This window comes from Eurosta solidaginis, chromosome 5 (assembly GCF_040869045.1).
Source record: "Eurosta solidaginis isolate ZX-2024a chromosome 5, ASM4086904v1, whole genome shotgun sequence".
Taxonomy (NCBI): Eukaryota; Metazoa; Arthropoda; class Insecta; order Diptera; family Tephritidae; genus Eurosta; species Eurosta solidaginis.
In genome coordinates, this window is record NC_090323.1 from 213,020,098 (window position 1) to 213,044,301 (window position 24,204).

The window sequence follows — 24,204 nt, forward strand, 5'->3', positions numbered from 1 at the left end:
AAGCCCGTGCTCCGGTTGAGATATTAGAGCCTCAACAGAGGCGGAAGGTTGGGGCAAGATATTGATACGATACGAAAATGGAATCGGTCCGTACAAGCTGGCTGAGATACTGAAAAAACTACAGTAGCGGTAACTTCTGACAACCAGGCGGTCATTGGGGCTATAGTCTCGTATAGCACAACAACGAGCTAGGGGGCTTAGAATATATCCGTGGCAGGTATGCGTCTTGTTGGCGAATTCTGTTTCTTTAGCAGCCGAGGATCTAGCCGACTCAAGTTCCTCATGGAAGTAGAGGGTGGGGCGGGATGGCTTAGAAGGCTCAATGTGATCGTATTAAATCGTGCTCGAGATTTTCGGGGATATAGCTTAATGGTGCTTGTTACTAGAACGTAGTGCTTACCCACCAAAAGCTTCGGGGAGTGTTTTTATCCCTACAACAGCAACAGCACAACAACTAGAAATAGTAGTGGTAGGATACAAATAAGCACTTTGAAGAATTGGAACAGGGAGATACTTACAATCATTATATGGGCCGGTCATGTGAAGGTGGAAATGAGACAATAGCTGCACTTGACCAACCAACTAAGAAAGTTGTGAGACCAAGCGTAGTGTGGTGGGCCGCTAGTGTGGTGAGCCGTAGTTATTTCGTAACACAGGTCATGACTCTTGAGAAGGTTTTTCAGTTGGGACGTCGAATAAGCTTCTGGAAAACTATTTTTGACACATTCGGTTTATGTGAAGTCCTTAAAGACCGAGCAGTTTCGCCTGACCTAACTTCAAGCAAACTGGAAGCCTTACTTTTTTACATAAAAGTAATACTACATAACTATGACACTTCTTAAACTTGAGTACATACTTAAGCAAAACTGGTATTATTCGGGCCCCCTCTTTTTCATTTGGCAACCAATACCATGTTTTTTAAACGGTTTTATTTAGGTTGACTTGACAGGCTACACGGCCGTTGTGAACGAATTTTGTAATTGAAATTTAAGTAACTTCCCGATAAGCTACAAGCTTCAAACTTGGAATATAGTTCAGAATCCGATGACAATGCAATAATAAGAAAAAATCGCCGCTAGGTGGCGCAAGGATCGAGATATTCACAAAAATCGTATTTGTGGTCCGATTTGGCTCATATCTGGAACACATAATACATACAAGGATTGAAAGCGAACTATGATGACCGATTTGGCTCATGTTTGAAACAAATATTACATAAAGTCCGGTAGAAGTGACATACAAATATTTTGGAGTTGGAGGAGGATTGTAACAAATTGTCAGGAAAGAGTCCTTGTAATAATGAGTCACTATGAACTAAATAGAATGAGAAATAATAGGCAATTAAATAAAGGCAATTAATTAAATAATTTAAAAAAAGTTTAAGTTAAACGGTTTTATTGAAAACAATACTTACATGAAATAATAATAATACTAAAAGCTAGAAAATAATTAGGTAGGTCCTAGGTACTAGTCATCACACTACTCATAAATCTAGGGCGTTGATCAGACAATTAAATAAGAGCTTTGGATGCGTCATTCTCACACTTTGCCCGCTTACGAGGAGTTTGCGTCCGTTCAAGAGGAGTATTTTTCGATTGGTTTGCTATGAAAATAAATTTGAGTATCCACCGTGTCCGCTCAGTAGAGGATTTTTATCTCATTTTCTAGGATATAACTGTTCGATCCCCACCAAGAGAGTGTGTGCCTGACGGAGGGTAATTTGTGCTAAAAATTGTACCTAAAACTTGGTGCATGAAAAACTGTCCGGTCAAAGAAAGTGTACACCCAATAGCGGTATCCGTTAGGAGAGGTTTCTCTGTATATATACATTTACTTAAGTGCATGCCAATACAATAATCATCATTTTCTCGTTATGACAACAAAAACATGAGCGGTAGCAAAGAAAAAAGATTCATAGTCAGCGATAATGGGAGGGGTGATAACAAAACGACATCACCCCGATATCAACGTACTATTTTTAATTTTTTTTATAGCCTCGTCAATGAAATTGAAATTTTCTATTCCAGTGAAAAACATAAATAAAATTTAAATTTTATTCATGTTAATTTGTTCAACAAATTGAAAAATGTGTTTTCTTTACCTAATCTTGGAACTGTGTGTGGCCCATTTGTCAGCCGAATGTAATGAATGCCCACAGCAGTCAATTGCTTTTATTGTTCGGTGCTAATATTTGTTTTTCTAATTGTTGTAATTCCATAGCTTTTATGTTATGTGTACATATGTATGTTTAGTATTGTTAGAGGGGCTTAGCTTCTGGAGCATGACTGCTCGTCAGGCAAAGGCAAATAAATAAAAATTAAGGAATGCCTTGTTTACAAATGTACATAAGTAAATACACCTAATTATAAATGTGTGGGTATATATTTATATATGTGGAGCCACTTTTAAAATTCAAAGCGCTTTTGGTGCGTAAATTTGAAATAAATAAATACTTGTGCGGAGTATAAGAATCAATTAAATTTTGACACAGCAGAGAAGTTATGGTGATTAAATCAGAAGAACTTAGAAAAGCGCGGGTGGAACATATAAGGGTTATTTACTGAGTCTGGGAAACTGTGCGCAGCTAAAAAATTGCATTACGGAACCATAAAAAGTGGCAGCAAGTCGGCATCATATTGTTACGAATATTAGCAACACTAAGGGGTACTGCCATCTCTAAGCCGATGCTAAGCAGTGACTTGATGCACATTAATAATTCAATCATTATGTCTATACATATGTACGTACACGCAGAGAGAAGCAACGCACAAACACATGCAGATATCTTATCTGAGGTATATAATTGTGGAAGTGTCGCTCACAAACACACGCGCATGAGCTGTGAGAGAAGCTATAAAAATTGTGCATCTGTAGTTATAGCTGAGAAACTTATAGCAGATAACCAACTAGTAGATTTTAGAACAGAACCGCCTAGAAATGCCAACGAGTAAACCAAATAGTATAAAAGGCGACACCAGTAGAGGCGCGAGAATCAGTTTTGATTAAGCACGCTATCCGTCGAGCAATAGCAGAGTTATTGAAAGTAGTCTAATAAAGACCATTTTGCATTATTAAATATTGGAGTTATTTATTCAACAGTTTAGTGATTCGAACTTAGCAGAAGGTTGCAAATAAGAGGATTTGCAGTAAATTCGTTACAATATATATAATACTTCTATATCTATACCTTCCTATCTTCCTAATGTGCAAATTTTCTGTCAATCATTATTTGCTGAAACTGTGCAAATGTATGTTCTGCGCATGCGCGGGCTTTGTTAGTGTTAGTGAATTGTAGTAGCGTGTGTAAAAAAACTATTAAAGGGGTACCAACGGGTCACTATCCCCTTTACTCAACTTCTGCATACTAATTGTTATAAAATCTCAGTTTAGTCGATTAAACAATGAAAAGGCCAACAAATACAATACAAGGCTTGATGTATTTATTATTTAAACATGGACTGCAGCCATACAAAGTACATTATTTACATAAATAGTAAAAAAAAACAAGGCGAGGAATTCATATTTTTAAAATGAAAAAATTTAAATATACATGTATAAAAATATACTTATACATACATCCCAAAAAGCATTTCTTTAAACGTTTTGAGTTTTTTAATGATGTAAATTTTTATTTAAGTAAACAAAATATGAGTCCAGTACTCACTGACTGCTATTGGTGTTGAAATAATATCAATTTTGTAAATTTTTTTCTAACATACTCTTTTTCGTTCGTGCTTTTTTCGTTTCAAAAAACAAACGAATATCCAAATAAAAACTTATTACTTCCTTACACAGCTGTGTCCGGTGATTATTAAAGATGTCATTGCTCAATAAACTTTCGGTGGCTATTGGAGAATGCATCACTTGCATTTTGAAAAATTTTATTTATTAAACTTAATTTTGCATTTCCAATTGGGCATGCCTTGAGAACTTGTCTTAAAGCTTTCTCTGACACTATACAAATATTACATACGCCCACGGATGGTGCGACAAACAGACCTTTATTTTTGTGCGCTGAAAGTAAAGGCATTTCTTCACCTCACCTCACCACATCAATTGCCTTTGATGTATGGAACATTTTATTTTCTTTTGTGCCTTCATTTTCCTTTTTTGAACGAAATAGCCTAATGTACAATATTTATAGAAGCAAGACGGCTTGTTGAAATATACATATATTTAAACGCCTTTTTTACAAAAATTTAACGACAGCCTTGAGGTTTTGTCTCCTTCTATCGTTGTATATCTGTACTGTAATGTTTTACAGGCTGCACAATTCAGTAGTTATGATATAGAAGTATTACATATATGGTCGGCATACATATGTACATACAAACATAAATAATAATTCCATGTTGTTGTTGCTGTTGTAGTGATACGGACACTCTCTGAAGGTTTTGAGTAGTGTTATCGATGTTAGCGGTCCTTTGCCGAATATACATAGATCCGGTACGTTCCGGTAACAAGCACCATTAATGTACTAGCCCAATCATCGCGGAAACGATTTAATATGATCCCATTGAACCCTTTAGGCCATCCCGCCCCACTCCCACTAGTTCCATGAGGAACTTGGGGTCGCCAGAGCCTCGCTTGTTAATTTGCGTATGATAGATGCATATTTGTAACCGGACTCGTCTCGCTTAGATGGGGCTGACAATTGTGTTGCGGAAGCTCTGAATTGCGCTTATCAACCCCTTGAAAATTCTAAGTACTTTGTTTTTGTAATTCGCTTGACTAATGTCAAGGTTAGGTTAAGGTTAAACTGGCCGTCCATGAGGACCTCACATAGACTGAATGAGTGCGTAGTGTTACCAGAAATTTCTTTTAACGGACAAACTGAAACCCCCTATCAAAAAAAAAAAAAAAAATTCAAAATCGTTCTACGGTTCCGCTATGAAAAGTTGTCTCAAAACACCCATATGCACATGTTTGCTAACGATCATCAACGAAATACCTACTCAATCGACCTTTCCAAATAAAATAAACTTCAACAATCTGTCGTATAAGAAATCCACTTTAAAAGCTTATAACTGAAATTTTTACCAATCAGATATGAACCTCTAATTCCTTTCCTCAGTTCGTTATGGGCCCAAACCGGTAAACTATGTTATATGTAACTATATCATAGTTTGGAGCTTTAAGATATCTACTTATTGAAAAACAAATTTTTCCACGCCTAATCTCCTTTCAGATTTCTTTGTAGTCAATGATATTCGCGCCTTGGAAGCCACGTCACTGTTGAGGGGTATAAACTTGAGACTGTGAAGGACTTCGTCTATCTGAGGACCAAAATTAAGAGCTAAAACAATGTCAGCTTAGAAATCAAATAACTCTTGCCAGCAAGTGCTACTTTGGACAGATTAGGGCTGACTACATTCACGACGGCGGTGTAGCCGCCACATCTGTGATATTATTTTTACACATGTTCTTATGAGCATCGATATTTTCGGCGCAACAGAGCAGCACGACAATCAATCACGACAGCTGTTGTAGCCAGATTAAACCTAATTCTATTTTTGGGAAGCGACAGTTAGTGGCGTCCTTTTTATTTTGTCAATAAAAACTAAAATAAAAGCAAATAGCAGATAATAAAAGCTAAAATCATTCTTTTGGGCGTTTTTAAAACAAATTAATATTTGTTTCTAAATTTTCCGCTACTGTTTGCTGTAATTTATATTGGGGGCTACCGCTTTCAAAGTAATCAATAAGCCAGTGCTTGCTTTATTGTGGTTGTGGTCTGTAGATGCCGTGTTGAATGTGATCAGCCCTATTAGGTAATTAAAAATTAAAGTCCTCTCTCGACGTATAAAAACACTCTCTACAAGTGGCTCATCATATTTTTCCTGGTGTGGCTCGGAATCATGGACAGTATCGAGTGAAGATGATATGGCTCTTGGAGAGTTCGAGTGAAAAGTTCTCAAGAAGATTTATGAAGCTTTCCGTGATGCCGATGGCAACTATCGAAGGAGTTATAATGATGAGCTGTATGAGCTTTACGCGGCTATGAAGATAGTGCAATGAATAAAAGCCCAAAGGCTTCCCTTGCTCGGTAATGTTATACGAATGGACGAAGACGATTTACCCAAGAAATGTTGCAATCGACAACGCAGTTTAGTAGCAGGGGAAGGGAAAGACCTCTGCTGAGTTGGTGGAGGCATGTGTAGGAAGACTTGAGATATCTTGGTGCTCCCAATTGGCGTCAATTTTCGTTGAAAAGAAATAGCTGAAGCAACTTGTTACACAACGGTCATAATCGCTTGGTCAGCTATGCGCCAATAAATGATGAAGTCAATGAATGGTGGGCAGCCTTTGTTCAGCTTGCTGATATTTGCAGCCATACAATTTGAGGAACCTCACGCGCTGATTGCTGGACTTCACATAGCCTAAGCATACTTTAAATTGGACTTTTATTCTGAGGTCAAATTCCGCGACAAAAAAGATTGTATCATTTGAACGGTCGACGGTAAAAACGATATTTATTGTATAAGGTGTAAATAAAAGCGAAACTTATAAACGTACCCGTAAAAGTGTGGCAAGAGAAAAAGGGCATTCCATTTTCTCATTAAACTGGCCACATATGACTTTTTTTTGGCTGAATTGCGGATTTGAATCCTACCAGCGGGAGAAAAGGTTTTGAAGAGCTTAACAAGGTATAATGAAACAGCTCTCGGCTTGTCCGTCCTGATATCGCGTTGTTTCTTTTTTTCAAAATATTTAGCTAATTGACTAATTTTCTAAATTCTTGGTATGATTTTACTTAAAGTAGATACCGTCTCCCAACCTGACCATCAGGCTGAAGCCACTCATGAAGACGACTGTGGAATGCGGGCTTCTTATTGAAATTTAATTTTTAGGCAGACGTTCTGGATAGTGAAGTCAAATTCTCGGAATTTCTTCATAACTCAAGTATATTGTTACGAATATTAGCAAAACTAAGGAGTGCTGCCATCTCCAGGCCGATGCTAAGCAGTGACGTGAATTTACATCAATAATTCAATCATTATGTATCTACATAAACGAATTAATAATTGCGTCTACACATATGTACACATTCCGACGAGCAACATTTACATACAAGGCAGCGAGAGATGGGATGTCACACACAGATGAATTTACTTATACGCTTATGTGTGTGCGGGAGACTGTAAACTACAAACCATGGCGCAACGATACGAGGTGGCAGCATGGAACAGCTGATTATACCCTTTTTTTATTTGATTTGATACATCAACTTCCGGTGCCGTACGATTTTGACAATTGTCCATCGAATTTACAAAAACAAAGTACATGGAATTTGTATTTATGTTTGTAGGTATGTCACCATGCTGCCACCTTGTATCATTCCGCTATGCTACAAACTCACATATGTACATCTGAGAAGCGCTAAAAAGTAGACAATTGTAAACAAGTAGGAACTATATGAGAACTATACACACACGAATATAGTTCGTAAGTTCTGGAAATGGAAGAGCCCAGAAGTATGCAGCGTAAACTATAAAAGCGGGGCAGGCGAGTAAGAAGTAATTCAGTTTGATTTGAGTTGTCAAGCAGTTTGATTAAGACGATATCTAGCGAGCAATAGCAGTGTTATTTTGAATAGTAGAGTTTCATTGAGCTATCAATCAGTTTGGTTATTAAGCAAGCTATTCGTTGCAAAGTTTGAGTGTTATTGTGAAGTACTTTAATAAAGGCCATTTTGCATTATTAAATATTGGAGTTATTTATTCAACAGTTTAGTGATTCGAACTTAGCAGAGGATTGCAAATAAGAGGATTTGCAAGCAAGTTCGTTACAATTGGTGTCAGAAGAGGAATTGTTGAATAAATTCCAGAGGAAAACAAGGACATGGCAAAGTTCAGTGAATTGAAGATCCAGCAACTAAAGAAGGAGTTGGAGTGCCGTGGATTGAATACAAGCGGCGTTAAACTTGAACTTCAGGCACGGCTACGAGAGGCAATGGAAGCAGAAGGAATTGATGTGGACGAGTATGTCTTTTATCCTGATGGGGACGAGACAACAACAAAAATTGAAGAGAAAAACGAAACATCGCAGACAATTACCAGCACAGACTTGAACATGATATTGGCTGCAATAACTGCTCAAACATCGACAGTAACATCCAAGATGGAAGCGCAAGAGGCACGTATAACAGAAATGTCATCACAAATATCCACCAACATGTTATCACAACTAGAAGAACAGAAAACGTATATGTCATCTCAACTAGAAGAACAGAAAACTTATATGTCATCACAGATGGAATCCCAAGAGACACGAATAACATCGAAGATTGAAGCACAAGAAACGCGTATGTCAGAAATGTCGACACAGATTACATCGAAGATGGAAGCACAAGAGGCACGGATATCCGAAATGTCGGCTCAAATTTCAGCACAGATATCATCGCAGATCTCTGCTCAACTGGAAGAGCAAGAAGGACGTATTTCCTCGAAGTTGGAGGCGCAAGATACAAAAATTTTACAGTTTAAAGAAAAAATCGAGGCCGAGGTGGATGCTTTGAGAGGACGTATCGAGCAGTTGCAACTAAATCGCCCAGCAGTTTCCACTAGTAATCCAAAGGTAAAGACACCATCCTTTGACGGTTCTGTTCCTTTTCAGGTCTTTAAGCTACAGTTTGAGAAGACCGCAGCAGTGAACCAATGGAATGCTGAAGATAAAGTTGCAGCTCTGTTCGTGGCACTGAAAGGGCCTGCCGCGGAAATCTTACAGACTATTCCAGAGTACGAACGGAACAGTTATGACGCATTGATGGCTGCTGTAGAACGGCGATACGGATGCGAACACAGGAAACAGATATTTCAAATAGAATTGCAAAACCGCTACCAAAAAGCTAACGAGACTTTGCAGGAGTTTGCTTCGGACATTGAAAGATTGGCTCATCTTGCAAATGCGGATGCACCCTTGGAATACACGGAAAGAGTGAAGATTCAGAGCTTTATAAATGGCATACGGGACGTCGAAACGAAGCGAGCTACATACGCAAACCCAAAGCCAACATTCGCAGAAACGGTGTCACAAGCTCTGATTCAGGAAACAGCGTCGCTTCTGTGTAAGCCAGTTTTCAAAGCACGCCGTGTGGAAGTAGAAAGGCCAGAGTGGGTAGACGCAATATTGGAGGTGCTGAAAGGGTCGCAAAGCGGAGTGAAAAAGTTATCAAATGCTTCAAATGCGGGAGTCCGGTCACATTGCACGTCATTGCGATCTTGGTCCTAATAGTTCCAACAATGTGGGTGGCCGTAAAGGCAAAGCTGGAGGAGATGAGCAAGAGCGAGTAAGAGATAAAGAACGAAAACTTGCCGCGGCTATTGAATGTCCTGTGATATCTGTGTCGCAAATTGGAAGGAAATCAAGCAGTCTTACCGTCAGAGGGAATGTGGATGGCAAGGAGCGTGTACTGACTGTAGATACGGGCGCATCTCATTCCTTGATTCGATCTGATTTGGTCTACAAGAGAGTAAAGTCATTACCTGGAGCGAGGTTGCGTACGGTCACAGGCGAATATAACCAAGTCCAGGGAGAAGTAATATGTGAAGTCCTAATTGGGAAGGTCATGGTTCTACACAAATTCGTTGTGGCGGAGATCGTTGATGAAGTTATATTGGGAGTGGATTTCTTGGTTGACCATGACATCAAGATCGATATGCAGAGAAGGGTGATACATTATGAGAACCAAGATGTGCCACTTAACTTCAGTTTGGAAAAAGGGTTCATCAGTAAGCGAGTGCTGGTGGAGGAGATTCGACAGAGACCACGAAAGTCAAGGAAAGTATATCGAGCAAAGTTTGATGGATCGAATGTGCCAAATAAAGCGAAATTAAAAGTACCTGCGAGGAAAAGACCGGCATCAACAAACCATAATGGACGCACTAAAATGACTGAAAGAATTTTTCAGAAAGAATGCAAGGATGGTTTCAAGCCAGCGCGCACTTTTGTTGGGAAACGTCGGAACGATACTGAGTATGTGAAGCCAATCCGTCAAGAACAATCTCTACAAAGTAGTTCTTCATTGACCAAGCAACAGAGTGCGAGAGAACGATCCAGAATAATGAGTAGTAAGATGGAACACAGGTACGACAGGGAAAATAATTCGGAAGGTTTCCGGAATGGAGATTTGGTACTGTTAAACAACGCTCACCGGCGGAAAGGTGTTCCAGCCCAATTTCGGTGCAGTTGGGAAGGCCCGTACAAAGTTGTGAAGAAGATCAGTGATACCATCTACCGCATACAAACCACTGGGAAACCACGGATTAGAAGGGTGGTACATTTGGAGATGCTAGCGGCGTTTAGATTGGAAGATTTGTCTGATCGGGACGATCAGACTTAAGTGGAGGGCAGTGTTACGAATATTAGCAAAACTAAGGAGTGCTGCCATCTCCAGGCCGATGCTAAGCAGTGACGTGAATTCACATCAATAATTCAATCAGTATGTATCTACATAAACGAATTAATAATTGCGTCTACACATATGTACACATTCCGACGAGCAACATTTACATACAAGGCAGCGAGAGATGGGATGTCACACACAGATGAATTTACTTATACGCTTATGTGTGTGCGGGAGACTGTAAACTACAAACTCACATATGTACATCTGAGAAGCGCTAAAAAGTAGACAATTGTAAACAAGTAGGAACTATATGAGAACTATACACACACGAATATAGTTGGTAAGTTCTGGAAATGGAAGAGCCTAGAAGTATGCAGCGTAAACTATAAAAGCGGGGCAGGCGAGTAAGAAGTAATTCAGTTTGATTTGAGTTGTCAAGCAGTTTGATTAAGACGATATCTAGCGAGCAATAGCAGTGTTATTTTGAATAGTAGAGTTTCATTGAGCTATCAATCAGTGTGGTTATTAAGCAAGCTATTCGTTGCACAGTTTGTTATTGTGAAGTACTTTAATAAAGGCCATTTTGCATTATTACAAATTGGAGTTATTTATTCAACAGTTTAGTGATTCGAACTTAGCAGAGGATTGCAAATAAAAGGATTTGCAAGCAAATTCGTTACAATATGTCCGTTTGTAACATACATTTCATACTTGAAACAGTTTAAGCATAACTTTCAGAAGTTATCTTTCGTCTGATGTACACCAGTGTTTTGTGCGCGTCTTTGGGTCTCACCTTTTATTAAGGGCTGCTTTACAGGCAGAGAGAGCCTTTCTATATCTGCTTTTGATTATTTTGATTACTACCTGAACTGAATATCATTTTCCAAATCCAAAGCAACTTTTGTCTCCCCAACACTTCAGCACCTCATCAATAATCACCTTTAATAGATGTCAAAACAAAATATAGCTCGTATCGTAAACTGTGAATGGTCAATGTTTTTCCAATTTTAAATTACAATGTCTATGCGTGAATGGTGATTCCAAATATAAAGCAATAAAAGTGTATATTTTAATAATAAACAAAAACAACATCTACTTACATACTGATTTAATGTTGGGCGAAGGTCTTTACAGAATTAGTCATGAGCATCGGTACGATTCGAAATATGGAAATTTTAATAAATAAACAAATCAAATATCAATGTAAATGAGATGTAAGTTAATTAGACATAAATGTAGATAGTATATTTACATAAATGTATTAAATCAAAATTTATATGTAAAATATTATTGTCTTAAGTGTAAGCCAGCGAAAAATGCGTGGGCTCTGTACATTGCATAAGTAAATTTAATTTATTCACCGCTCCTAAGTTTTTAATAGATATTTTAATTCAAATCCATTTATTTTGTTGCTTAAAAAAAACATATAAATAAAAATGCATTTAAAAAGATTTCTTTCAATTTCTAACGCAAACAAAAGTAATAAAAATAATAACTTGGCCGAAATACTTACGAGAAGATTTGGGCTTAAAGTTTTTAGAATGATAAAATTTTTAATTTTTACATACAAATTGACGGGGCTTAGGGTGTTTTATGCAGCCAAGAGATGAGCCCGTTGAGAAAACCATCTTTATGCAATATTATTTTGTTTTTACTTTTTCTGGGACTTGTACCTAGAATTTGGCCAGCGCACTGTATCCATATCAAGTCGGCCGTAATGATCTGATAAAGGACTGAATACGATTGTCATTTTCTTAGTTTCAATTCAAAAATGCAGAGTTCGTTTATTCAATTTCACCTATGTGTAAAAGATGATTGAATGAAAATTATTTTAAAGCCGACTGTAATAACAATATTCAGATTCAAACTTTTAAAATACGGAATCTACATGTTTAACGCCGACCCTCAACCATCTGCAAGGCAGATGAGTTTTCACCGAAAGCTTATCATGTCTGGAATACAATCGCAGTGTTTACCACATTACTCCCGAAGGTGGAATTGAAAAAACTTGTTTCTAAGTTTTTGACGTGGTTTTGCTCAGGACTTATACTCAGGGTCTTCCATGTGGTAGGCGAACGCCGTGAACTTTTAAACTTTACTTTAAAAATAAATTTTTGTTAAAAAAACTTTTAAAGTACATCTACGTAAAGATTTTAAATATTTTTTAAAATAAACTTTAAACAATAATGAAGGAAAAATTTTAATTATTTCCTTTATATGTACTAGTTTCGTTTGATGTTTTTCCGGCAATTCCCCAACAAAATTGAAGAATCTTGCAATCCATTTTTGAGTAACTTCCCGGAAAGCTAGTGTCTTGAAACTTGGAACACATATCAGAACCCGATAACAATTTAAAATTAGGGAAAAAACTGCTAAGTGGTTCGAACTTGGAGCTTCCCAATAACTCAGAGATCTGAAACTTTGAACGAAGATTTGGACTCTATTGTAATATTTAGGATAAACGAGTTTTCTAGATGAGACAGGGATCGAAATATTTAGAGATATTCAGAAAGTCCATTTACAAGATGTGGAATTTTGCGACCGGTGCTTGGGTTATTTGCCGTAGAGCTAGATTAGTGAAACTAAGAACATACTTCAGAATCCCTTGACAATGCAACATGAGGGAAAAAAGTTGTCGCTAGTTGGTCCAAGGATCATGAAAATTCAAAAAATCTTCCGAGCTTCGAAATTTTGCCCTCAAGTTTTAAGGAACTTTTCTACAACCCAGTGACCTGCAAGTTTGAACATAGCTTCGGTCCTAATTACGTTGTAATATTTAAGAAAAAAATTTTTTCTCGATGTGACTGTGAAATCCTGCGATCGATTTTTAAGTAGCTAATCATTAAGCTAGAAATGTGAAACCTTACACATAGTTGAGGTCATTTTACCAGTGCAACAAAAAGAGGAAATAAAAAGATTATACATTTTTAATAACTTCCTTTATATTAAATGAATGTAAAATTTTGTATGAGGAACCAAAATATAAATAAACTTTCGATATAATCTTTACCTACTTAAATTCACAATGTCCACAAGTTCAGTTTATTTTTTATTCGCTCAAAAATCGTGTTTTTGTATTACTGTTTAAGTACGGGCTTTTTTCAGATCCGGCTAATATTTTAGAACTGGGTACTTTTCCTGATCCGGATACTTTAACAAAACAGGTTCATTTTGCGAACCTCAGTACTTTTTTAAAAGCACCTACTTTTTCAGTGCCAGGTTTTTTTCAGATCCAGGTACTCTTTAAAAACCGTGTACTTTTTAAACCGGGGGACTTTAAAGTGGGGAGATATACTATGAGTAATAAGCCACTAGCTCTTAGTTCAAATTAGAGTACATTAGTTACATATATACACAATTACAAGTGAAACTTATATACATATATAGGCGTGTTAATAAAAGCCAATTTTTGTTTGTAGAATTTTATTTTTAGTTGTATAAAAAATAAAATACTTAATATCACAGGTTTATCGCTAGGCCATGTACGCATATGTCTGTTTCGTCGCTTGTCGTACAACATCTACTGAAACTGCTCTTGGAATATTCCTATGTTTTGCAAAATAAATAAATAAATAGATGAAGACACTTTGGTTCAGTAGATATTCTTATTGTAACTCAGAATCATTTAAGAGGAGTTAGAGTTTGCATCCATGAATCGGTTTATTCCTAGAGAACGTTGAATATTCCAAAGGAAGCATTCTCACTTATCTAATCTTTCATTTTGGTGATTTCCACTGACCAGCCAAGTCACTCGATTCAATCGATCCAGACTTCCATTTATGTCATTAAATGTGTCATCAATTCTGGCAACGGCCACTTGAGGGATTTGATTATTCCGACATGGTGGCATAAATTCTAATGGATGAAATACATAAGTAGATTTCACAATCTGAATTTAAAAAAATAATTTAAAAAAAATTTTTAAGTTAAACGGTTTTATTGAAAACAATATTTACATGAAGTAATAATAATACTAAAAGCAGTAAAATAATTAGGTAGGTCCTAGGTACTAGTCATCACACTCCTCATCACTCTAGGGCGTTGAGCAGACAATTAAATAAAAGCGTTGGGCGCGTAAAATTTCTAAAAATGTGAGGCGTATCATAACCTTATTAAGTTTCAGTTGGTCTTATATATGACTATAAATAGAAATTTGACGCGTCCAACGCTTTTATTTAATTGTTTGATCAACGTCCTAGATTGATGAGGAGTGTGATGACTAGTACCTAGGAACTACCTAATTATTTGCTAGCTTTTACTATTATTATTACTTCATATAAGTATTGTTTTCAATAAAATCGTTTAATTTAAAATTTTTTTTTTCTTAATATTTTATTATAAGTTTTTAGTCTTTATTTAATTGCCTATTACTTCTCATTCTATTTAGTTCATTTAGTGACTCGTTATTACAAGGACTCTTTTCTGATAATTTGTTACAATCTAAGTCCTCAATACATAATCCTTCCAAAGATTTTAATCGACTCTGAGCCACTTATGCTTGTCCCCCCTCCAACTCCAAAATATTTTGATGTCACTTCTACCGGACTGTATGTAATATTTGTTCGAAATATGAAACAAAACATCATAGGTCGCTTTCTATTCATGTATTATTATGTGTTCTAAATATGGGCCAAATCGGACCACAAATACGATTTTTTTGAATATCTCGATCTTTGTGCCACCTAGCGGCGATTTTTTATCATAGGTCGCTTTCTATTCTTGTATGTATTATGTGTTCCAAATATGAGCCAAATCGGACCACAAATACGATTTTTGTGAATATCTCGATCTTTGTGCCACCTAGCGGCGACTTTTTTCATAGGTCGCTTTCTATTCTTGTACCTATTATGTTTTCCAAATATGAGCCAAATCGGACCACAAATACGATTTTTGTGAATATCTCGATCCTTGCGCCACCTAGCGGAGATTTTATTCATAGGTCGCTTTCTATTCTTGTATCTATTATGTCTTCCAAATATGAGCCAAATCGGACCACAAATACGATTTTTGTGAATATCTCGATCCTTGCGCCACCTAGCGATGATTTTTTTCCTATTATTGCATTGTCATCGGGTTCTGAACTATATTCCAAGTTTCAAGCTTGTAGCTTATCGGGAAGTTACTTAAATTTCAATTGCAAAATTCGTTCACAACGGCCGTGCATGCGGCCTGCCTGTCAAGTCAAGCTAAATAAAACCGTTTAAAAAAATAATAATACAGCAAAAAAAAAATTGGTTGAGTTGTTATTGCCCCACCCTGCACATATTTCTTTTTTCTGGGGTACTTGTTTTAATACATAAACAATAAAAATTTATGTGTTGAAGAATAAATAGTTCAACTAATAAAATTTGTTTATTTGCCTTTTAAACACATGCTTGTGTTAAAGTATGTATAAAATATACAAGTACAATAAAAAAAGTACATAAACAGCACCTCTTAATTTATGCATATTTTGATATATTTTTATTTACGCTTTGAATTCAAATGATTTAATTAATTTATTTTTCGGCTGGTTGCTTTATGAGGGTAACATTTTTTTGGTAACTATTGGTTTTAGGCAGATCTAAAACATTGTTGTAGGGTTCTGAAGTAATCTCCTAGTTTTCCTAGCGGTCGCAAGACTCCATATGTTGTAAACGGACCTTCTAAATATCTCGATCCGTATCCTATAGAGACAGCTTTTTTATACTAATTATTACAACGTAATAAAGCCCGAAGCTATACTTAAAACTTGAAAGCAAAATTTCCAAGTTTGGATGTTTTTTAGAACTCACCAAAGTTTTTTTGCTCTCACGCTAAATTGTCATCGTGTTCCGATGTGTGTTCTAAGTTTCAAGACTCTATCTCTATGGAAATTTCAATTCAATTTTCTTTGGAAATTGGCGAAACTAATATAAAGGAAGTAAAACAAGGTTGAGCTTTAGGACTGAAAACATACTTACATACGTCACATTCATAGGAAATATTGATTTTCTGAGACAACACTGTCTGGTCGTTCGAGTAGTATTCTTACCTATAATGAAAAATAGAAAATTGTTATTATATCGGTCAAAGGTTGCAACAGCAATACATGATTTAAAAAGATTTTCTAGCTGACCTTATCAATTTTTTTTTTTTTTGCCTAAGAAGACAAGAAATCATGCTGTGATAACCGATTGATTGAACAGTGGGGCTGATAAGCTCTTGGCTTTCGCAGGCCTCGAAAAGGATCTATGCAACCAGCTATGGCAGTTTTCTTTCTTCTGTTCTTATTAAATTTGTTTTTTTAATTGAGAGAAAATATATCGTACCTAGTCATAGAACGATACGAGTACTGAGTGGGTAGTATCGACACTTTTCCAAAAAATACTCGAGTATTTCGTACTCGATGCTTTTTTCGAAGTACTGTGTAAAGTATCGATACTTTACCTCGATACTTTTCTCCAATGCTTTACCAAGTGGCAATTTTCTACATGTTTAAGGTCAACAATAGCTGTGTGTTTTTTTTTACATCTATCTACGTTTACGCTTAAACTTTATATGGACTGCTAAGCGTCAAACTTTATCTACTTTTCTGAAATTGCTGCGCATAAAATTAGTACTACTAAATCTACGGCATCTGTAAGGCAGATGAATTTTCACTGCGTAGTTTATCATGGGAGAAATACACTCGGAGTGCTACGAAACCACTGCCGAGGGGCGACCCCGTTGAGAAAAATTTTTTCTAACTGAAAATCTTTTTTTTTCCAAAATCTCTCGAAAGTTGGCGTTGGATATCAACTCGAAAACTATCTGGCTTAGAAATAATTAAATAATGATGTTGGATATCACCTCCGGAACTAGATATATATTTTGCTGGAGACATTTTTTTCCATGTCAAAATCCAGCTGTTGCCGTAGCTACAAATTATCTAGATAATAAAAGAACCAATGTTGCCGCACAAAAAGCCAACCTCAAAGGCGGCCTTAAACTGTGACCGAAAAAATGCTGAGTGGTTTAACTGGAGTTTAAGCAAACTTAGCTTAAGCTTAGCTTAACCAACTACTGAAAACCCGGGCCTTGAACATATAAAAACATCTACTGTTAAAAGATATGCTAGTGCATCCCCCTGGTATGTATTAATGTACCTGCCATTTTTTGTACTGCCTTTTTTCTTTGATCGTTTTTTTACGGTTATAATTATATTGTTTATTGTATTATATTTATTTTTATGCACTATTAATTTAAACCCCATTTTTAAAGCCGGCTGTTCAATATTTTTGTATTGTCGGGATTTCGTAAGCCTGCACTGTTTTTGGCCTTTCTTGATTGTGTCTTTTGAAGATTTTTGTAAATTTTTTGGATTATGCCTTATCTGAGTTCCGGAAGTCTGGTATGTAGTGCCCTCGATCGTTTTAAATGCCAATCAATTAATAGCTGTTTGCTGACAAGAAAATATATTCAAAATTGCATATAGCAATATACGAAGAAATTGAATCATGGTTTTATCAAGTTACATACAAACTACTTAATTTTCAAAGAAGCCGCCTCTACAACCAAGTTCTCGTCTGTTGAATGACTCTGCAGTTTTTTCGCTTAAATCAAGTTTGTATTATTTCAATTATACCGACTTTATGCAGGCATAAAGAGAGAAGAAATTATTACTTATAAAATTTATAAGAGCTAAAACTTAATTTTACTAATTTGAAGATTACATAGCGGATATTAGTCTTAGGCCCGAAACAAGTAAACTATTAAGTATTCTCAGTCAATTTAAATTTTATTTGATAATGCATTTTTCCGGTCAATTTATTTATATAATTAAATTTTGGTTAGGCTTTTTGACCAATGTATATTAGATGCAAAAATAAAAACTTTATTTCATTTTTCAGCCCGACGTTTGGCTAGTCTCTCCAGCTTCTTCAGGGGACATATATTTATATTGCTTTAAAATACTAAATTATTCTAAAAAATATTGTTAGTACCATTCTTTTATGGTATCATTGTCATTGGTTAAAAAGCCTAACACAAATTTAACTTTATTTGGTTGCTTCACTAGTTTTTTAAAGTCATTCAAAAATTACAATCAATAAATTTATGTAAGGATTTTCTAGTACTCATTGACGGTCTCACTTCCACACATCAACGTCGATAAATTGCGCAGACATAAATGAATCAAATGATCCAAGACCAAGAAGCACGCAGAGCAAGCACACTTGAAACATCCACAACAGTGGCAATAAAGTAATAAACAATTTAAATACAAGTGCTTACAAAACAAAAACAACAAAACTAGTAGTCTATAACAAAAAGATATTAAATCAACACTAACGCAAAAAACACAAGTTGCAACAATTTCCGAAACTTACAAAGCCAGTATCTTGTATGCGAGTTTATGTATGTTCCTATGTTATGATTAGTATGATACAGTTACCACCAGATACCGTTATTTTCGAGTGGATAGGTTTATAACCGTAATATAAGGGATCACGTTTATCAACCCGAGTATTAACTGCAGTTGGAGGGAACAGTTAGTAGAAGATATGTTCTAAATGTTCCAACATCACTACATACTTATTCGCAATTAATACTAACGGTTTTTTCCAGTGTTAAGTTCAGAAAATTGACTAAGCCAAGCACTCGTTAACAACTTTTTCTCTTTTTTGATTCAACTATTATCTTGAGGAATTGGGCCTCGTTTTTCTAGCAAAGTTATTCACGATCATAGGAAACGTTTTGGAGAATAGCTAGAGCAGACAGGTGCTTAAGAAGAGGTTCGAACCGAACAACCGAAAGCATAAGCCGTCTTCCACCTTGTACCTGTCCAGTTGTTGCTAGTATAAATAGGTAATGTATAATGTTTTGCACACAACTGCAATCAAAGACAAGTTGTGAAGTGGCTATGGACGTTTTTGTAGATGAATATCGCATTTAAGCTGAATCGTCATCAATCGATAGCAATACGAGTAGGTATACATAGATTGGAACATTAGTAAGTTCTGTCAATCATGGCTAGCTACAAATTGCCCACTTGATTTAGACATTTGATTTAGCGTTTGTCGATTGCTAGTGGGAATATTTGTTGTTGGTAGCAAACTTTGCACTATGGGTAATACGTTTGTATGTAGAAATACATACATACATGTAGATGGGAGATGAGGACAAGGCGAAGTACTTGCTCTCATCATGAACACATCTACATTTAAAAGATGGCTACTAGCACCGTGGTGTCGGGAATCTAGGTAAAATCTAGGCCAAAATGAAATGTTAAAAGATACCGTTGCATTTACACCCCAAGTAGAGTTGCAATCTCTACACTTGTACGAGTATTAAACGGGCACTGCCTTATAGGTAGGTATGTATAATGATTACGAGCACCTTCTCGTCGTTGCTGCAGGAGTTGTAAGGAGGATGAAGAGGAGAAACCCGTGGTTTACCTCATCTGCAACTGCCCGGCGCTTAGTGGCGCAAGACAGCGATTGCTGAAAGCTCCCTTTTAAGATAATTTGCGCCAAGTTGTGAAGGATATCAAGGACATCGAAGAGGGTAAAATAAAGTAATAGTGTCTTCGTGGTATCACAACGGATCTAATCGCCACTGACCTATCCCCTCGAGCAACCACTTCAACCTAAACTAACCTTTATTTACTTACTTTGACGTTTAAACGGTTGTGCTCGTCCAACAAGGCGCACCAGTTGTTTCTTTTCTGGGTTAACTGGCGCTAATTGGCCACACTAAGGGAATTCAAATCGTTTTCCACCTGGTCCTTCCAGCGGAGTAGGGGCTGTCCATATCCTCTGCTACCAAGGGCGGGTTCCGATAAAAATACTTTCTTAGCCGGAGCATCATCTTATATTCGCATAGCATGGCCTAGCCAGCGTAGCCGCCTTTTCAATTCGCTGTCTGCATAAAGCTCGTACAGCTCATCATTAACTAGCTCGCCATTGTACTGACCTTTATACCAGTAGCGTAACCCATCTGGGGCCCTATAAAGAGTTGAGTTATTATTCATTATTTACAAAATATGGAATAACAATAAAATTTTAGTTTTTATTCAGTTATTCAAAAATAAAAAAATAAACCATCGAGATGCTCTGAAAATATACCCATAAGCGTAACCAGTTCGCGTGTATTTCTGAAGCTTCTTAGGGTAATATTGAGATGATTTTGGGAGTATTAGCGGGGTTTTTTGGGGGCCGTTTGGGGGTAATTTCTGGGCCATCCTGAGGATCCTCCCGGGGTCTATCCTCCTCGCGATCCTCCTAGGGTTTTGGGGTCATTTCGGGATGGCTTTTGCGACTCCCTCGGGGTCTTTTGGAGGTTATTTTAGCATGGTTTAGGGGAGTACCTAGGGGTCCTCCCGGGTCATTCCGTGACCTTTTTGGGACTCCCTCGGGGTAATTTGGGGGTCATTTCGGGATGATTTTGGGGACTCCCTCGGGGTCATTTCGGGGTCATTCCGGGATGATTTTGAGGACTCTCTCGGGGTCATTTGGGGGCCATTTCGGGATGGTTTTGGGGACTCCATCGGGTTCATTTGGGAGTCATTTCGGGATGGTTTTGGGGACTCAATCGGGGTCATTTGGGGGTCATTTCGGGATGGTTTTGGGGACTCCATCGGAGTCATTTCGGGATGGTTTTGTGGATACCATCGGGGTCATTGGGGGTCATTTCGGGATGGTTTTGGGGACTCCATCGGGGTCATTTGGGGGTCATTTCGGGATGGTTTTGGGGACTCCCTCGGGGTCCTCCCGGGGGCATTCGTAGGTCATCCCGGGATCATTTTGGGGACTCCCTCGGGGTCATTTCAGGGTCATTCCGGGATATTTTTGGGGACTCCCTCGGGGTCATTTCGGGATGGTTTTGGGGACTCCATCGGGGTCATTTGGGGGTCAATCCGGGATGACCTGGGAGGACCCCGAGAGAGTCCCCAAAACAATCCCGAAATAACCCCGAAATGACCCCGAGGGAGTCCCCAAAAAGATCCCGGAATGACGCCGAGGGAGTCCCAAAAGGGTCACGGAATGACCCCGGGAAAACCCCGAGGTACTCCCCTAAACCATGTCAAAATGACCTCCCGAAAGACCCCGAGGGAGTCGCAAAAGCCATCACGAAATGACCCAAAACCCTAGGAGGATCGCGTGGGAGCCCCTGGAATGGACCCCAATAGACCCCAGGAGGATCCTCAGGGTTTCCCAGAAATTACCCCCAAACGGCCCCCAAAAACCCCGCGAATACTCCCCAAAATCATCTCAATATTACCCTAAGGCGCTTCAGAACTACATGCGAACTGGTTACGCATATGGGTATATTTTCAGGGCATCTCGATGGTTTATTTTTTATTTTTGAATAACTGAATAAAAACTAAAATTTTATTGTTATTCCATATTTTGTAAATAATGAATAATAACTCAACTCTTTATTAAAAATTTGCAAAAATAAGAATGGGCAGTTATCATCAATTAGAATATTTTGAATAACGAGAAAATGTTATTCATTATTCAAGAAATGCTTTAATAAAAAATAACTTTTTATTCATCAATAAGAAAATTTAAAATGATGAATTATTTTTTATTTTTATTTGTTTCATTTCAAAATGACTCAACCCTGGATCATAGGCCTCCTCTCTTAGGCAAGTGTATTGAATACTGCACATTCATCCATAGAACATAATATCTCAATGCATTAATCATCTATTCGCTATCTTTTCGTTGAAGGAACAACATCGTGAAGAAACCTGCACACATTAACAATGACATAAAAATAACAATTTAACTTCAATAAGATTATTAAATAAGATTATTATTAAAAAGTCTTTTTACGAGATTTCTGTTCCGCAAAAGTGCCTATAACATCATCAATGTTTAAAGGTCGGGCCATAGATAGATAGATAGATAATTAATTGAGGATTGCACTGCGGTCATTGGCCTATTGTGCCCCCACCTTCTTCACAGTACCTCATTCATGCCGACTTCCTTGATGAACCCTCGCAGTTCTCTTGACTTGAGGGATTTAATGTGGCATTGCTCTGGCCATGGTGAGCCCATAAACCTAGATCTGCTTCTTGAGATTGCGTGTCGTTCCAGGAGGATGTGGTCCGCCGTCTTCTCTGATCGATCACAAAATCGGCATGTGTTATTCGGTAGTATGCCCAGTTTCTGCATGCAGCTGTTCAGTCTACAATGTTCTGTAAGAATAGCTGTTAGGATTCTTAGGTTACCTTTCGGGAGGCCTATTATTTCCGTTTAACAAGTTATGCTATAATTCTGAACGGTAACTTAGATTATCTCGAACATATTGCGCCAGTATTCTTCTCTCTTTTCTCTCTCTTCTACTAATAAATGCCCCCTAATTCCCTGTGGGCCAACTGTCAGGAACGGCACGGGACCGATGGGTCGCGCCGGTGCTGCCTCCCTAGCCAGGCTGTCCGCCTGCTCATTACCCTCGACTGCCCTGTGGCCTGGGAACCAGGCCAACAGTACTACATTGTGTGCTCCTAGTTTGTTCAGCTTTTCTCCGCACTCAATGACCAGTGTTGACTTTATTTTAAACGCCAGCATTGCCTTGAGTGCGGCCTGACTATCACTGAGTATAGTGATTGTTTCATTGAAGATTGGGCCGTAGAATTTTCAATAGACAGAATAGCGAAGTTAAATAAGTCGCATAAGGTTTCTTAAATAGGTTTTTTTTATCAATTTTAGTATTGAAAATGATCGTCCAGCACTGGCTGTAGTCACAGCAATTGTAAGAAATAGCATTAATGCAGTGTATACTTCAGAAAAGCTGCACGACATAAAATGATTTTTTTATTATTAATAAATAGAGATTTTCTCTAAAACACGACGATTTTTCTATTTCGTCTCTGCAAGTGGACGCAAAACTAAATTTTTAATAGATCAGTGTCATTTAAAACATTTAAAGTGTAAGGCTGCAAAACACTAAAATTTTAAACAATTTCATTCATTGAAATGAAACGCGATCTCAGTTGATGATGTCCAATAATCGATAAAATATGTTAACTTTGAACAAACTTTAAAGATCTCTGAGGCGCTCATCTTCGCAAAGTTCATTAAAATGGCGTTTCAACTTCCTCTTACGAGTTTTAGAAAATTCAGGGGTGGTGGACCATTTTTTTTTTCTTCCATTTTTTAATTTTCAAATGTCGATACCTTTCCAATTCTTCTAGACAAATTTTCAAACGTTTCAAGGCATTTGATTAACTTGAAATTGTATTACGGTCTTTAGTTGTATCACTTTGGATTTTAATCAGAACTTATAAAAATATACTTTTCAAATAAAATAAAATACTCAGGTACAATATAAAAAAATATTTTTGAGCTCGCGGCCCTCTTGGTTCGGGGGCCCGTGGCATTTTGCCAGTCCTGTCACCCTCTTGTTACGCCACTGCTTTATACTGGGCACAAAACTAACATATCTACTCTCACTGTTACTTTTCGCAAAGTTATTCTAGCTGGGCTAATATGCCATATCAAGTGGCGTTTTCTTAGTTAAATGATTATTAATTAAAACAAGATTTTTGAGTGTTAACATGCAAATTTTATACTTCTGCACATATTTATGACTTGATTTTATTTGTTTTATTTCTTTTAGTTTTTTTCTGGTAAATTTGCTTTGATATATTTTGCCTCTTGGCTTTCCAAATCATGTGCGTACTATTTTGCTTTTTTTCATTGCCAAATATTTAGCAATTCGACTCATCATAATTGTTGATTGCAAAGTCATTCGTGCTAATTTCAAATACCTGCAGATGATTCGTTTGGCTTAAATTCTGTTGGAGTTGTGAATAATAAAAATATTAATTGATATTGACGTTAGTAATAAATTAGCGGTTAAAAGGGGTTAATAAATTATGTGAAATTTTGGCAATTTTTGCTAGG

General features: G+C 37.2%; 1 protein-coding gene across 11 annotated transcripts in view; it reads right to left on the reverse strand.

Annotated features, from left to right (window-relative positions):
* The window catches only part of LOC137252423 (serine-rich adhesin for platelets), a 236,989-nt gene that overhangs the window by 178,904 nt on the left and 33,881 nt on the right, over positions 1–24,204 (reverse strand). The window contains exon 1 of one of the 11 annotated variants that reach the window (XM_067788078.1): positions 16,291–16,361. The exons of the other annotated variants lie outside the window; for them this stretch is intronic. The gene's annotated coding sequence lies outside the window, so the exon portion shown is untranslated. Of the gene's footprint in view, positions 1–16,290; positions 16,362–24,204 lie in introns of those variants that run through there. 11 annotated transcript variants of the gene reach the window in all.